Here is an 18842-nt window from a genome sequence, read left to right as displayed (position 1 = left end):
TCTAGGCTTTGAACCATGATTGAGTAGGAGTGAAATACCTCTTAACCCTCACCTCTTCTCCATTTCAATTGACCTCTATAGTTATGGTTATTGGATAAATTCATCACTTGGAGAGCATAATGATGATTTTCATAACTACTTCATGAAGTACCTTATGAACTATATTGAGAAAATCTATTTTTAATGTAGTGATTAAAGAATGATTTCATAATTTCATTTTTATTATACATCTTAAACTATGGTTTTCATTTCCAACATCGATATTTCAATTGCATAGACTAGGCTTCCTTTTGATGTACCATTCACAGTCTGAAAATCGGTTAATGTTTACATTTATGAAAATACAATTAACATTTATGTTCATGCAAAGTAGAATAGTCTTCTCTTTTTGCAAAAGTAACTAGGATTTCCTCTGTCTAAAAGTAATTAGATTTCCTTTCCATTTCTTCAATTAGTTTAGGATCGAATTTCATGGCATTCACTTCATTGCATCAGATCAACAAAAGAAGGACACATTGCATGTTCCACATATAGTGTCGAAACCTCTTAAGTTTGTACAAACCCCGGTAGATAATATAAGTTGGTAGCTTTGGGAGTTACAAAATTCTTATTGCAATACTGGGGCTTTCAGTTATGATGGTCTTGACAAACAAGATTGAGATATTTAGAGAAAGATTCTTCGGCGAAAATCACAAGGAATCTCATTTGTCGACGCGTTTCGAACCAACTAGTGTGGTTCATCGTCAGGACAAGTTGAGTCAATAGAAAGATGTATTAATGCCTGATTATTCTAGGAAGGATAAGAGAATGGAAAATTTAACTAGGAATGTGACCATGGAGATTTCCCTTGGTACAAATGAGCCAAGGAGGATAGTGGTTCAAAAAAAAAGGACTTAGGAATATTTTGGCTTTATGATTTGAAGTTGGAGTGACTTGTTGAAGAAGTGGAATGCAAGATCAATTCTCATCCACTCTTCTTGAGGTGCCTTACAGAGAAGTATGGAAGGGTAATTCTAATAGTTCGAATGGAGATTATAGATGGAGGTAGTGGTTACAATGACTATTGCACCTCACCATCACATTGAGCCATGAGGATCTTGGATTTATATTTCCATATCGATGGTGACTCATGTCATTGGTGACATGAGGGAATCTTTTGTAGAACAAAGGATTGAGGATTTTATTGATGATTTGAGATTCAAGGTGTTGCACTTGTTCAAGTAATGTGAGTTCTTATGTATTTTGGTGTAAATAAGAATAACTACTTGATTATTTTGGAGCCGCATGGGGATCCAACACATGGAGGCATGCAAGGGTGATTTTAGTAGATGAGATGCAAAGACACATCTCGACGAGTGACACATTGGCTTATGAATTTGAGAGTTATGGATTGAAGAATTAATAATGATGGAAATTATTTTGAGAGGGGGAGGGTGTTATACCCTCAAGGTGATGCATGCATGCATGTCATCCATAACTATGATGAGAATCATGGTGACATCTTCATCGCAACATGTTTTTTCTCTTTACGTTTGGTCGAATTTGGTTTTCCATGGATGGTACAAACATGAGATGAATCATGGGTGCAAAAGTGAACCAAGGAGACATGATGATATTGAAAACTCTAGCACACAATGGTGGATGAGACAAGTTGAGTTGAAAAAACTAGGTCATAGCATGAGCTGACTGCCCAAGTCTGTGAGACAAGTTTAGATAATGAAACGACATGAAGGGACATGTGATGTGTACTAAGTTTAGCTTGAGTTCAATTTTGGATGTGATAGATGGGCACTCGACCAACACAAATGAGATGATAATATACTTGGTCGAGATGAAATAATACAGAAGCGATTAGGAAAGGAGACAAGTTGATGCCTGAGTGATATTAGTTGATACACCAATGACATGACATGACAACACATGCGGTGAGACACATTGGGCATTGAGGGTGAATGGAGTAGATCAGCCCAAGGTACACTAAAGGGGCACAATCATTGGGATCCTTCATCCAAAAACTATATATAGGTTGCGCGATAATGTGGAGAGAGGACAAAACTCAAAACAATAAAAAAAATCCACTCAACTTCACTTTGGATGAGGTGCAAGAACACTGTGAACTACAACAAGACATGGGATAAGTTTTTAAGGATTCTCCTTGGATAAAGGATGTGCCAAGGTTCAGTCATCCACAAAAATTATGGAACAAGTTGGAGGGGTGTACAACAAAACTATTTTGGTGTTTTACAATGGGTCGAGGCTACGACCAACCGATATGAGCTATTATTATGTATGCCATAGATGTAGTAGGTGGGTGGCATGACCAATAAATACCCATTAGCTTGTTATATTGACTTCGGTATGGTGAGGCAGTGACCTAAACCTCAAATTTGATGTGACATTTGATATATTTTAATGTATGATATCTTTTAAGGAGTGTTAGGTCATGAGCTTCTCTCATATATTGGAGTTGAAAATTTTTATTTATGCATGACATATTATGATATTTTCATGTTGTAATTCTCTTATGGAGATTTACATGTGACATTGGACAATGATACACTTAGTCTAGTTTAAGTTTAATTTCTGTGAAGTAACTTAAAAAATACGTAACTATAGTAGTGTCGAATTACACATTGCAGTCTAGGTGAAGTATTGTCAGAGTGGTTGTGTCATTGGTAGAAAACTCGTTGGTGTTGCTCAACTAGAGACCATGGTGTGACTTGATCCTTGATCCTTTCAATGTCTCTAGGGGCATAACATAACCATTATCATCATAAATATTGAAATATTTTGTTTTTGATAAACATTAAAATATTTTTCAAATGTTATGGGGAACACATAGAAGTTACTAGGCATCTCCCATCCACGTGACTATATGAGTTACATCTCAATGTAATCAATTTTTAGAATGTTAATTTAGGTATATAATAAGAAATTGAATATTATCATTATCATGACCATATATAATATTTATACTAAATGTTTTTATTTTTATGTTTATGTTTATTTTTTATTTTTAACTTTTTTTGGAGAAAAAATCACAGGTTTCTATTAAATGAAAAGTTGTATTCAATAGATGCATCTAGTGCATTAAACCACTATCCCCAAGGACCAAAAAAGAAAAAGAACAGGCTACATAAAACAACCCTTAGACCATTATTTTCCTAGATAAATTGAGCTTCTCTTTTTAACTTTTCCTTTTTGAATTTTTTCCCAAACACAAGAGTTTAAGTTGGCAATTACTCTTGCCTTTTATTCCCCTTCACATTTTGAGGGAAATTCTTTATCCGAATGAGAACTCTCCAATGCATTTTTTCATTTTGTTTCGTTTTATCTTTTAGGATCACTTTTCTTCCTTTCACCCTCCTTTGCTTGGGTATCTTGTTGATTTTGATCTTTCATTATGTCATGATTCTCATCCATTTCTTCATCTTCATCATTTGTAAGATGCAGATCTAAAAATTGCCATCCCTTTGACTTTTGGGATCTTTTCTTTGTCCTTTATTTTACTTATGGGCATGTATTATGAAAATGCCCTATCTGAAGACAAATTTGACACCTAAAAACCATATTTTCATAATTCAATAATCGGGTACTAATCAACAACCATATTATTGCATGCTCACTCTGGTCTAAAGAGAGCATTGCGAACAAAACCACTGTGGACACCTAGGATATACTTAAAACTAGCAAAGGTGTTATTATAAGACTTACATGCAAAGAAACTATCTGCAAAATTACTCATATCCACCATATCTGGTCCATGCCACCACATATCTCCAGAACAGGGAGAAACATGTGCCTCAAAGCACTCAACGAAGGTGGCTAAAATCCTTCTGCAAGTGAAAGCCTGACACCTAGCAAAGGAAACATTATAGTCCTGAAGTGCACCAGAAAAATACTAAATATTTTATTGATATATAATATTAAAATATTTTGTATTCACCATAATTTATAAATATTATTCATGAAATCCCAAATTCCATGTATTTCACATCAATGTTCACTACATAAGGAATTATACAATGCTTAGAATGAAGTGTAACTAGTACTTTTAAACATAAAAAAAACCTCAATTAGGCAATCTAAATAGACGGTAACAATTATATATAAATTGAAAAAAACATCAATGCTTTGGAAGAAGACCTTAAGGATAAGTCCATGTGGAATTGACCAATTTCCTTGTAAGATAAAATCACTCACTAAAATATATTCGATAGAGCATCAATGCTTGGGAATGACACCCTAAAGATAAGTGCACGTTGAAATGCTCAAATTCCTATAGAATCACTCACTAAAATATTTATAAAAGGAAAAGAGCATCTAATTTAAGGTTTTATGAGGATACATTAATATTGAAATGTATGAGATTACTTAACATATAAGCATGGATCTCTCAATATATGAGCGTGGACCACTCCATATCCTATGCAAAACTATGAAAATCTTAACAGATTGTATGATTTAATGGGATATGCATTGTTCGCTATTAAATTTTGAAAAAATATTTGTTAGTACAAAATTGAAATGGTAGCTAAGATGCAAAAACATTTTCGTAAAGGTCATAAATTATAGAGGTCTCTCTATTATAGTTATATTAGTATTGATATCAATAAATATTGAACCACTGTACAAGCAAATCCAAAGTGGTTTAAGCTAAATTGTTGTACCAAATAGAGTATTGTACTTAGATTGGTGTAAAAAATGTTGAAACTCAAAGTGAGTTTGAAGATTTTCTAAGAGAGCTTATCGATTACATTCAACATTTTTTTATTTATACATAATCTTAGTCGAAGATTTAATAGTGAATCTATCAACTCTTATTTATATTTCAGCTATTCTCACCAACCCCTGCCGACTCTTAATTCCCCACAAAATGTCATCGTCTAGCCATCATGGGAACAAGTGTTGGGATTAATATTCTAACAAACCCTCCCTTAATCACGATGACTTAAACTTTAAAGTGTATGTCGGTCTCAATGTCGGCTCAGACTTACAACTATACATAGATAAAAAAACTTGATAAGGGGGCTTTCATTTTGTTGTTGGTTTAACACAACACAACTCTCTTAAGATCACACGGTGTTGTAGATAGTCCTATCTCCCAACACTCCACTTCTACAATCTACGCCACACAGGTGTGACGATTGATACAAACCTCTTCAGCAAAAACACCTATCTACCAACACTCCACTCGAAACTCCTACACCACACATGCGTCACAGTCAACACAATGCTTTTCAATGGAGACTCGGTTACAAAAACTCATATACTCCAACAATACACTCAAAACTCCTATGCCACACAGACATCACGATCAGCACAACCTCTTCAATAGACATTCAGTTGCAGAAAATCCTATGTGCGAACACTCCACTGGAAACTCCTATGCCACATAGGCATCATGGTTAGCACAACCCTCTTCAGTAGAAAATCGGTTAAAAATAGTCCTATCTGTAAACCATCCACTAGATCTACACCAAACACATGTATTAAATAACACTCTTCAATAGCATCAACAACATGAAAGACTCCACTTTCCCTTCTTAACCACCAAGCCCTCTTCTAGCTCTTCACACCACACAGCCCACAACTCTGCACACCATTGAGCTTAAAGTGCTAGCTCTGAAATGAAACTCTCCTAGGCTCACCCTTAGCCCTCTTCTGGACAACACTGGACCACACACAACTCCACAGGAATTTTGTTTCACACATTCCTCTGAAACACTTTGGCTATGCCTAAACACAAGTTCTTCCTGATGCAGGAGCATACAACTCAGCAATTTCATTATGTTTTAGTTGACTTAGGGGGTCTTCTATTTTCAAGGAAGTTGGATTCCTATGTATGTAATCATTAATGTTTTAAGTGATTAGAATATGAATTAATTAGATATTGTGAGGATATTTGTAAATGCTCTCGAATGTAGGAGAACATGGGTGATTAATGATGATCAGAGAGTTAGAAATCAATTGTAAATCTTGGACTAGAAAGTGGTTTCATGATTCAAGGAGCTAGAGAGATTCTTAGGGATAAGTAGGAGTCAAAAGTGGATTTAGAATATTTTCAAGAGTTAGTTCAGAAAATTAAGGATCTGAACTAGAATTAGGTCAATAAAACCTTTTTGTGTAAATGTAAGCCTAAAAGGCATAGTCAGTCAGTAGTTAGAGGAGTAGTTAGAGAAGTAATTAATGAGTCACTTAGTCAGAATGTAAGCCTAGCGGCAGGAGGAACAAAGGCCACTGATACAGAAGATCAGGCCAAGGAAAGAGTTCCTGTGTAAATACTTGGTTATTAATACAAACAACTTGATTTGGAGTTCATGAGGATGTATTGAGTATTTGAGATGTATATTGTATATGATCTCGAGTTATTTTGTGTAACATAGGTTGCAGGTGCAGATCCAGAAGAGAGGCGAAATACATAGAAAAGTAATAGAAAAACTTCCAATTGCGGTTGGGTAGAAGTTGTTGAGGTAGCTCCACAACTGTGATTGTGGGTAGAGTTGTCTTAGAGATAACAATTCCAACAAAAGAAGTGTTCGGTAGAATTGTTAGTGAGTAAGAGGTTCAAGGAGAGACCCATAAAGAGGTGTTACGACTTTGTACACACCGATAGTTCAAGAGGAAGCCTTTAGTGTTACAACAAAGGTGAAAGAGCATAAAGGCGCAAGTGGAGTTAAGGAGAGAGTTGTGTTAGAACAATGAAGGACCAGAACTCTGAAGGAAGCTGAAACCATAGAAAGATATTGAAGAAACGACATAAAACAAAGTAAAGAGCAGTGGGGGTAGGAGAGAGGAAATTCCCTTGGTGGTGTTGAAGTCCCGCAATTGATCTTAGTCATTAATCGCAAAGGTAAATGCTCACGTCATAGACAACTATGGGATTAAGTTGGTTAATAACCTACATCCTAGTTGAAGGGCAACAAACCATAGGATTTGATGGTCTTCGTCATCCAACTGATATCGAGTCATAAAGAGATCGAACTTTATCCTCAAGGGTGGACCTGAACTTCTATAGATCGACAATTTATAATTCTCATCAGCGTGGCTGAATGTCGCGTAAGTGATCCACCTGATATCATTGTGGATCATCGGATCAAGCAGATCTTGATAAATGGTTATAAAGAGTCGAGTTAGTTCAGTGATCGGGAAAAGGTGCAGCTGTCAAATCAAGGGTAAGATCAAGGGTGGAGATTGAAGTGAAAAGATTGTCGATAGTGGAATTGAGAAAGTTATAGGCGCGTTTTATGTTATTTGAGGTCCAATTGTGTTATTGCATATCGCATGCGAGAGGTGACAGAGTCACATGTTGATGTGATGAAATATTGTGAGATCTGTTGATCTGATGAATGAAATCAATGGTGGGGAAGGGTAATCGCAGATCACAAGTCAAGAGTTCTAAATCCATGTTCTATTGATTTGTAAGGTTTTGTGAAAAGGATTAACTAAGGGTAATACTGGGTTAGTTGTTGAATCCTTCCACATGAGATTTTTTTAAGGGGCCTTAACCTTATGTTATAAAGGTTTGACCAAGCAGGTCATAGCAATTCCTGGGATGGATAATATTATGAATTTTATATGCATACTGTGGGTATCGCGGGTTTTCCTTATGTCAAAGTGGTATCATAGCTAGTTAAATCTCTTTTTAATTAAAGCGAAATTGTGCAGAATGCAAGTCTGATTGGAAAAGAAAGAGGAGATCAGGTTATTTGAATCTGATAAGTAGAAGGCATGAGATAAGATGAGAGTAAGTGATACTCTTAAGAAGACATTGCAGAAGCATAAAGAAAACACAGTTATGTTTATTTTCATGAGGAAAGTGGAGTTTCACTCAAATGTGAAGAATGGATGGAGATTTCTTGTGAAGCCATGCAGTGGCAGTGAACCTAAAGAATCCAACTGAAGATTGGACAGAGAGGATAAGAGTGTTCTTAGAAGGAAGTTGAGAAGCAATCTTTTGAAAGCTGGGAATGATCTTTGGTTTGAGTAACATTGATACACAGGTGACAACAAAGGAATGTGAGAATATTGTAGCACCCTAGAGCAAAGAATGCTCAATTGGTTCCAAAGAAAAGAACTAGAGGAATGCTAAAATACTGAGCTCAGAGGAGAGAATCTTAGTGAGGCATATGTATCAAGAAGGAGACTTGTCAATAAAGAGCTATTGTTGTAGCTCACAAAGGCAATTTCACAAAGGATGTGGGCAGAATTTCTAAAGGATGAAGAAAGTTGGTAAGAGTTTCGGAGTGAGAGAAGAGGTGGTCAGAACCTAGTATTTCATTTGTGATTAAAGTAAAAGAGGAAAGTTGTGTTCTTAAAAGGTGCAGATGAGTTGAAGCCTAGAGGGAGTAGAGAGAAGTTCTCAAAGAGGTTCCAGAGAATAGAGAACCAAGTGCTTGCCAAAAGTCCAAGTACAAAGGAAAGCTTAGTGAGGTAGTAGCACGGAGGACTTGCTATTGCAAAGGCTTTAATACAGCTCATAGTAAGTGAGTGAGGAACTCATGAAGATAGAGAAAAATATGACTACTAATAGTCATAACAGAGATAATAGAGGTTCTAACGAAGACCACAGCAGAAGAAAAGTGAAGAAAGAGAATGCTAAGGAAAATGGAAAGAGAATGAGTTAAGAGGAACGTGACAAAGAGATTGCAGAGATGAAAGAACAACTCGATGCATTAAGAAGCCAGAGATTAGGTTGGGTCTTGAGGAACAAGCCAGTAAAGTTGGATAAACTATAGAGAAGGCTACAACAGAGGGAAGTGAAGTGGCTGCTGGAAGAACTTAGAGAAGCTAAGTTGAGAATGGAAGTTTCCATTTGTGAAACAGAATAGGGTGAAGTTCTGAGTGAAGATGAACACTGGAGATCTATGGAAGATATTATGAATCATATGAAGGATTCAAAACAACAAGGAGATATGATGTCTGAAGCATCAAGTAAGACCACAAGGTCTTATGTTTTTAAAACTGATAGTTTGTGTATGATTGCAGGTACTGCAGAAGAAGAGCAACCTTTTGAAGATGTCTTAAGAATAGATGAACATCTAGAAGTAAAAGGTGACAAAGAAAATTTCTCAGAAGAGGAAAAATTTCACTAGATATAGCAGGAAGTGTCTATGGATGAATTACTCAATGAGAGAAGTCAGTCACTTAAAGCTGTCATAGAGATGGAAGATCAGGATCTTATTCTGATGAAGAATGAAGGGATATTGTCTTAGGGAAGTAATATAATGAATTTGGTTAGTGTTATTGATGAAGAATAAATGCAGGAGAATATTAATGTAGCTGATGAGACAAAGATAGCTCTGGAAGAGGGGTTACAGAGGGACATCAAGGCAAAATGTATTGAAGAAGAAGGACATCTACTGAAAGATGTTAAGAAAGAAGAAATCTATGCAAAAGATTTAGCAAAGTGAGAAAGGACATCTGATTATTTGTAAATAACAAAGGAAGGTATGGAAAATTGTGTGAAATTTCCAAATTATACTCCAATTTAAATTATTGAGTTATGTGGGAAATTAGACTTTCAAAGAAAGAAATTGGAAAAGAAGAGGATTTATACTCAGGATAGATTTCTGAAAAAGGACGACAAAGAAATTCTCATGAATGACAATCATAAGGAAAGGGAGATGGTAATGAAAGTTCAGCAAATTGACATTACAGAAGGAGGAGTTCATTATTGTGAACGAGAGCAGAAAGACATCATTGAAGTTGATGGTGTGGAAGAGAGACTCACTAACAGTCTTGAGAGACCTTTGAAGAATCAACATACTGATGTGCTGATAAACGAGGAAAACTTAGAGCAACGTACTGAGATGTTGCCAGAGAAGGAAAAGGTAATGAGGCCTTATATTTTTAATTATGATAATTGTTTTATGATTACATGATTTGTTGAAAATGAGACAGACATGTTTCAAATTGAGGAGTTCGTTTTAGAACTGAAGAAGACTAGAAGTTGCCAAGACAAACATGTTGATGAGGAAAAGGAAAAGCATGAAGACACTATGCTTGAAGAAGTTAAATTTATTTTTAGAATTAGTTAAGAAAGTGAAGGACACTTATTGAGGGTTGTCAAGGAAGAAGGAAAATATGTTGGATCTGATGAACAACATAGTGATGTATTTGAGGGGAATCAAGTACAAAGGAAATTGGAGGAAAATTTACAATTTGAAATTAACTCTATATATATTGAACAGAGGTTGTTTGGACAACAACAGGAGGATAAGGATGAAAGGGTGGTAGTGAGGATCCAACAACTTCAAGTTGAAGACAGTAAACATCAGTTTGAAGATGAGTGGACAGAGTACAAAAACAATTGGCAAAGTAATTATCAGTCAAAGGATAAATTGGACATAGAGATTGAAAGAATAATAAGATTGATGAGGAAGGTAACTTAGAAGAGAACAACAGCAAGAAGACCAAGAAGAAGCAGAAAGAGAAGGACAGCAGCAGACTATGAAAGCATAGCTAGTGGAGAAAATCACATAAAGTGTGGAAACTTGGAGAACAACAACAAACAACATCAACAACCAAAGGAGAATTACAGAAAAAAGTATGAGATCCACGGAGGCAAAGGACCAAATCACATGATCATGAGATCATGATTATTTTAACCTTGGGAGTCTGATGCAGGAGCATACAGCTCATCAATTTCATTATGTTTTAGTTGACTTAGGGGGTCTTGTGTTTTCAAGGAATTTGGATTCCTATGCATGTAATCATTAATGTTTTGAGTGATTAGAATATGAATTAATTGGATATTGTGAGGATATTTTTAAATTCACTCGAATGTAGGAGAACATGGGTGATTAATGATGATGAGAGAGTTAGAAATCAATTGTAAATCTTGGACTAAAAAGTGGTTTCATGATTCGGGGAGCTAGAGAGGATTCTTAGGGATAAGTAGGAGTCAAAAGTGGATTTAGAAGATTTTTAGGAGTTAGTTCAACAAATTAAGGATCTGAACTAAAATTAGTTCAACAAAACTTTTTTGTATAAATGTAAGCCTAAAAGGCATAGTCAGTCAGTAGTTAGAGGAGTAGTTAGAGAAGTAGTTAGTTAGTCAGACTGTAAGCCTACGGGCAGGAGGAACAAAGGTCACTGATATAAAAGATCACGCCAAGGAAAGAGTTCCTGTGCAAATACTTGGTTATTAATACAAACAATTTGATTAGGAGTTCATGTGGGTGTATTGAGCAATTGAGATGTATATTGTATATGATCTGGAATTATTCTGTGTAACATAGGTTGCAGGTGCAGATCTAGAATCAGAGGCATAATACAGAGAAGAGTAACAGAACAACTTCCAACTGTGGTTGGGTAGAAGTTGTTGGGGCAGCTCCACAGTTGCGATTGTGGGTAGAGTTGTCTTAGAGATAACAATTGCAACAAAAGAAGTGTTGGGTAGAATTGTTAGTGAGCAAGGGGTTCGAGGAGAGAACCATAGAGAGGTGTTACAGCTTCGTACACACCAACAGTTCAAGAGGAAGCATTTAGTGTTACAGTGAAGGTGGGAAGAACATAAAGGCATGAGTGGAGTTAAGTTAAGGAGAGAGTTTTGGCAGAACAACAAAGGACCATGACTCTGAAGGAAGCTGAAACGACAGAAAGATATTGAAAAAACGACATAAAACAAAGTAAAGAGCAGCGGGGGTAGGAGAAAACAAATTCCCTTGGTGGTGTTGAAGTCCCGCAATTGATCTTAGCCATCAATCGCAAAGGTCAATGCCCACATCACAGTCAATTATGGGATTAAGTTGATTAATAACTTGCATGCTAGTTGAAGGGCCACAAATTGTAGGATTTGATGGTCTTCGTCATCCAACGGATATCGGGTCATAAAAAGATCAAAATTTATCCTCAACGGAAGACCCGAACTTCTATAGATCGACGATTTATAATTCTCATTGGCTCTGTAAGGTGGCTAAACGTCACGTAAGCGATCCACCCGATATCATTGTGGACCACCGGATCAAGCAGATCTTGATTAATGGTTATAAAGCGTTGGGTTAGTTCATTGATCAGGAAAAGGTGCAGCTATCAGATCGAGGGTAAGATCGAGGGTGGAGATTGAAGTGAAAAGATTGTGGATAGCAGAGCCGAGAAAGTTATAGGTGTAGTTTTATGTTATTTGAAGTCTAGTTGCGTTATCGCATATCGCATGCGAGAAGTGACGAAATCACATGTTGATGTGATGTGATATTGCAAAAGCCATTGATCTGAAGAATGAAATCAATGGTGGGGAAGGGTAATGCTAGATCACAAGTCAAGAGCTCCGAAGGCATGTTCTATTGAGTTGTAAGGTTTCATGAAAAGGATTAACTAAGGGTAAGACTGGTTTAGTTGTTGAGTCATTATGCATGAGATTTAGTTAAGGGGCCTTAACCTTATGTTATGAAGGTTTGACCAAGCAGGTCATAGGAATTCCTGGGTCTGATAAGATTATGTATTTTATATGCATACTATGGGTATCACCACTTTTCCCTACATCACTTCGGGTAGGGTACTTCAAACACTCGTCAGCTACAAGGTCTTCAACTAGCAATCGGTTGTCGGTGATGGTGCTCTCCAATAGCGCCAAATAGAATAATGGATACTCAATCTCTTGCGAGCTCAATTTCTACATGCCACCCTCTCCATGTAAAGCGGAAACAATAGTGACAATGCTCATCACAGCTCTTTAGTGTTAGCCTTCTTGACCATTAAACACAATTCCACTCTTCACACAACTAATCTGCAATGCTTCTCCATGCAATGCTCAATGTCTACTCAAAGACAAAGACATGTTCCTCTCATGTGTTTATAACAACACTTCAATCCATTTCCAACAACCAATCGACACTTCTGAATAATGAGCTCTCATTCTTCTCAACTCAATCCCACACTTACTGGGCTCACTCACGCTAGGTCCACACGTCCTTGACCTGCTTATTGTCAGCAGCCACTCACAGCCATAAGCGACCACACTAAACTTTTCATGTTGGGCACAGGTTGAAGACTCCAATAGGAAGGACTCTAACAACGATCTGATCCTGCAATTACTTTCTTCTCCTCTAGGTGGATCAATCCACCCATAGTGGCATCCAGAATCCTCGGCTCTCCTTGACGCTCTTCCTATCAGAAACTTGAATACTCTTTAGAGTAGCTTAATATTTCATTACCAAAATCATTATTTATAGATACATAGGCAAGAGAATCATAATGAACTCCACCAACTTGAATTGATGTCTTACCGACTCCTACCACTCACTTTAAACTTGCTAACGTGAGAACAGTTGGTGGCGTCGTTGGCCGTAGTCGTGATTCATGTTCTAACACCTCCCCTTAAGCACGACGACCTAAACTTTAACTTGCTTGCTGGTCTAAGTCTCAGCAAGGCTTACAACAAAACATTTCATTTTTGTCTTCTTGATCAAGGGTCCACGCTTGTTCATTTGCTGGTGTAGTTTGATCTTTACCTTTCTTGCTTTCATTATAAAATCCCTATGTACTTAACATCAGTGACCTTTTCTGGATTGGGATGCAATGAAAGATCCTGAACAAGGTAAATTAATTCATGTTCTCCCCACTTTCCATGAGGAGACACAAAAATGCACTTATCTTCAAACATGAAACGCCTATGAACAACATCAATGGTTGTATCCTCCAATGTCGCAGGAAGTCTTAGAAGTGGATCCAATGACATTACTAGCAACTGGGTTCATTAACAAGCAAATTTTTCTCTCATATGAAATAAACACTAGCTCTGATACCATATAAGATACTTGAAGACTCTTCGGAGAAGCTTAATATTTCATTACTAAATAATAGATATATATACAGGAGAATCATAATGAATTCCACCGACTTGAATTGATGTCTTACCGACTACTGGGACTCACTTTAAAGCTTGCTAACATGGGAACAGTGCGCTGTTGGTTGCAGTAGTGATTAATGTTCTAACACTTCATGGGTGCTTTGACAACTCTAGACTCACAACACACCAAGACTTTAACACCGCTTCACGTATCACAACCCACGTATCTACTCACACCTCCCATGTGTGAACGACTTTACCAAGGACAACAACTTTCATGCCCTAGCCTATCCTGTGAGATTTACAATTTGTTAGTCGACATCATTAGAAGCCGAGGGAAAATTAAGATCCAGCCAGAAAGGTGGTTTCTACCTCGAGGAGCTATAGATCATTGCGTCATCCTCCTATTGTAGATTATGAGATGAATCTAGAATATGAATGTCGAACAAAATCTTTTGTCTTTTTCGTGGAGGCCGCCCGTTTCTCCATAGCACGACTCGAAGCTTGACCATTTCCTAGAATGCAAGGAAAAACAACAACAACAGAAAAGTTGAAAATCTCACAGGATTCTTGCTTGGAACAGAAGGTCAGCCTCCACTGCCATTCTCGTGGCTGAGCAGGGACGGCGTGAGCCGTCATTGCTGAACAGGGTGACGGTATCATCGTGGATAGCAAAATTATTTTTAGCCTTGGGGTCATGGAGATTTCTGTTAGCATTATAAAAGGTGCGAGGGGCCTCTACGGCTGTGTCAAAAGTGCCGAGCCAGAGTCTCGTCTTCTTCCGAGGATTTCTGATTTCCGCGGTGAATATCTCCCCCACTATCTCTTCCTAACTCCTCTGAAATGCGTTTCCTTCACAACTGACATTGTTGTTGCCTCGCAAGTCCCACCAGTGCATCCAATTTCTATCTTCACGCCGACTCTTGCCATCTGCATGGTGTCCAAAGTCATGGCACTCTTCTAGAGTGCTTCAAACAACAGTTCGATACCATGTGCCAACTACATCAGGGGAAGCAACGACAATGCCACCCCGACTTAATTCAATGCCTTTGTGGCTATCAATGTCAACAATGTAGCAACCTACCTTTACCAGTTCTCGGGCACTCAATATCTGCTGGGATTTCCTATCAATGAAACAAAGGCTCTCGCCATTCCTGCGGCGTGTAACATTAAAACTCTATCTGTTGAAAACTAGACTATTACAACATTCTGGTCACTCAAAGCCGCAAAAATGCCATGACCATGATAGTCTTTAGGGAACTTGGGATACATCACACTTTAATGGAATCCTTCATGGTTGCTTAGCAACGTTCGGATACACTTTCTAACACAACCACTTTCCAACATATTCGCACCCTTGAACGCCGGCTCTAAGTTTCAAGAGGGCTTCACGCATATTAACAGCTGCACAGGTTCACTCTCGACAGTGGCAGTCTCCACACGCAACCACAACTAGACGGAGCTACAATCTTCCACTCTACACAGAATTTGGGATACATCACACTTTAATGGACTCCTTCATGGTTGCTTAACAACGCTGGGATACACTTTCTAACACAACCACTTTCCAACATGTTCATGGGCTCCTTCATGGTTGCTTAACAACGTTGGGATACACTTTCTAACATAACCACTTTCCAACATATTCACACCCTTCAACGCTGGCTCCAAGCTCTAGGAGGGCTTCACACAGATTAACGGCTACACAGGTTCACTCTCGACAGCGGCAGTCTCCACACGCAACCACAACTGGACTGAGCTGCAATCTTCCACTCTACACAGAGCGATGAAACCCACGAAAGGATCTCAACGAAGTCTTTGCTTGTTGCCTCTCAAGGCAACTCCTCCATGCCTTTTCCTAGGCTATCGCTTACCACGAGGCATTCACAATACCCAACCTTCACATGGCTTTGATACCATGTTGAAACTTACAATGTGAGCTTGAAGATTCTCTAAGAGAGCTTATTGATTACATTTAACATCTATTTATTTATACTGAATCTGTTGATTAAATCTACCAAGTATCATTTATATTTCAACAATTCCTTCCGACTCTTAATTCCTGGTCGGAACAGACGTAAATTAATATTCTAACAAAATTTTTTTTGTAAGATCAATTATAGCTCGACACTATTCTAGTAATTGGGAAAAAGTTTTGTAGGATCAATTATAGCTTTTCAGTTCTTTTCTTTGTCGTTGGCAAACAATCCATGATTCCAAATGTTGCAATTTATACCTGAATGAACCGCAAATTCAATAACAAGTCCACCGACTGACATTTATTTCTCACCAACAATTACCGACTCCGGCAGACTGTTGGGAATAATGCTTAATTAGTTATGTAAATTGCTGACAATGTAACCAACAGATTTTGTGTTCTCTGCAAAATTAAAGCAACAGATTGTTAGGGTGGTCACTGCTGGAAAGTGTTGAAAATTAGCTGTGATGTCAGTGGATTTGTTTCAGAGTAGATTTTAGTAATAGTTTTACTATATAAGAATGTAGTTAATAGTTGAATTAATATATGAGATTTGCAGCATTTCTTAGCTAACACAGTAACTGTGTTTTTTAATTGTTTTATCCTTTTTTTATATGTAATTTTCTTCTTAGTACTGTTGGCTTCTCAATTGTCTTGAAATAATTCATTTCATATTCTACAAGTGGTGGCTTGAAATAATTCATTTCATATTCTACAAGTGGTATCAGAGCAGGTAAATTTTTTTTGGGTTAAAGTTGTATTGTTGGAATTTTGCCAAAGTTAATCATGTCGAATTCTAACCAGATGCTAGTTCCAGAATTTGATGGCAACGATTATGATTATTGGTGCATTAATATGCTAACCTTTTTGATTGGAAAAGATTTGTGGGAGATTGTTGAATCAGGATATGAGGAGCCAAATGATTGGAATGCTCTTACAGCTAATGAAAGAATAGCAAGAAAGGAAGTAAGGAAGAAGAATGCTCAAACTTTGTTTCACATTCAGATAGCTCTTGATAACAGCTTATTTCCAAGAATATCAGGAGCAAAAACTGCCAAAGCTGCCTGGGAGACTATACAAGAAGCTTACCAATGCATTGATCAAGTTAAGGTGGTCAAGCTTCAGACATTGAAGCGAGAGTTCGAGACTTTGAAGATGCAAGAAGCTGAAAGTATCAGTGAATATTGTGTGAGAGTCAAAGATGTGGTCAATAAAATGGCTACACTTCGAGAAGCTGTAAGTAATGAAGTTTTAATTAAAAAAGTATTGAGATCTTTAACACATAGATGGAATCATGTTGCAATAATCATGGAAGAAAGTAAGGATTTGACAAAACTACAGTTTTATGAATTGGTTGGATCTTTGATGTCTCATGAAGAAAGATTGAAGGAAAGTTTTGAAGCTGTAGAGAAAGCTTTTTCCTCTAAATTACAAATTACAAAGAATAAAGATGCAAGTAGCAGCAGTACCAAAAGCCATCAAGGTCAAAGTAAATGGCAAAGGCAAAATTATATAAGAGGTAGAGGAAGAGGTGGCTCAAGTGGAAGAGGTATGTTACACTAAAATTTGTCACCATGACTATTTGCAGTCAGTATGGCTCCATCAATAACCATACTATCCTCCTTGGCAAGTCTTATACCTCTGATCCTCATGTCAAATTCCAAAAAAGAGAGAAAGCCTTTAAAAAATCAATATAACTATGGTTCCACACTTTCTCTTACTCTTACCTGCAGGCACGCACATGAAGTACATAATACCTGCGTACTTGTACGCTCTGTCTGTAAAGGGGTGGGTGTGTACCCCTGTAAAAGTCATAAGGCGCAAGTTTTACTTCAAAAAAATTACTTGCGGTCGATTCTAGAGCATTCTAGAAGATGGTTTGACGTGGATTGAGCGCCTCGAGATGGTTCATGCATCCCAATGAAAGAGGAACTTATCCCATGAAGAGGGGAGCTATCCCTTTGAAAGAGGGGCTTATCCCATTGATGGTGGACCTGTTTAACTTCCTCCAAAGCATTATAAATACAGGCATTGGGCCAGAGGCAAAGGAGGTTGAAAGTTGAACATTCCTAAGGGTAGATGCTGCTGAAATTAGGACTCCCTTATAGAGCTTGAGAGGAGAGATCACATTCCTTTCTTAGCTTCATTTGGAAGTGGGTGAGCTGATCAAAGTAGAGGAGAACTCTTACTGGACCCTGGGAGGGACCTACACAACATCAAGGTGTTGGTTGTAAGGTTTCCTTTGTTTCCAATTAATACAATTAAGTTCATTTTTCTCAACAAGTTGTTATATATAATTTGTTTCATAAACTCCTTGGTCTTTATGATGAATATGTTTTATTATATGAGTTATTCAGGTGCTATGTAATCGTTTGCTTGTTTGTGTATGCAGGCTTCAAGGAGAGGAGCTCATCTGGATTGAAGAGGCTTGGCCGCTACAAACAGCGTTGGACTAAAGGTAAGCGTTAAACACCCAGTTGCTTTTATTTTAAATGCATATTTAGGGAAAGATAGTGCTTGATTGTTTTGTTTGTCACTAGAAAAGCCTTAGTTTCTAGGGAGGTCGGTTTTGTCCGCAAAATTGACTCTTTCTGCATGACAAAATGGCGACTCCACTGGGGAATCCATGGATTTGATTGATTTCTCTTTTGATTGATACTTTGATTTGAGAAACGTTGATTTCTTTCTAGTTTTTGACTGATTGACTGTGAATTTGGGTATAATAGCTTAGGATTGAGTTAGTTTTTTATTTTTCTTTTTTTTGAGAGAAGTACGCACCCTCAGAGTCAAGCACAGTGTGTTTTTGAGAGAAGTACGCACCCTCAGAGTCAAGCACAGTGCGTACCTATACGCACTTCTGCTTTGCACATAGAGCGGGGCCGCACCTGTGCAAACGGGCTGCCTACGTACCCTGTCAAAAGTTTAGAAAATTTCAATTTTTGTTTTCCTTTTTTACCTATTAGATCTTGTTTATAGCTTATTTATTGCTGCCCAGATCCACTGGTTACCTGTCAGAAGTTTTCATCTAGGCTTGTTTCATTAGCATCAAGGGTTTTAGTGAAGTTCATAGAA

The 18842-nt window shown here is 37.5% G+C and overlaps 1 pseudogene; it reads right to left on the bottom strand.

Annotated features, from left to right (window-relative positions):
• Positions 1-14103: 14103 nt before the first annotated feature.
• Positions 14104-14743, bottom strand: LOC149165452 (ethylene-responsive transcription factor 3-like; annotated as a pseudogene).
• Positions 14744-18842: the final 4099 nt, after the last annotated feature.

This window comes from Pinus tabuliformis, chromosome 5_1, assembly GCF_031772625.1.
Source record: "Pinus tabuliformis cultivar Carrire ecotype Pingquan chromosome 5_1, CPIR1, whole genome shotgun sequence".
NCBI lineage: Eukaryota > Viridiplantae > Streptophyta > Pinopsida > Pinales > Pinaceae > Pinus > Pinus tabuliformis.
The sequence above is the reverse complement of the archived record's forward strand: the minus strand, read 5'-3'. Positions and strand labels throughout refer to the sequence as shown.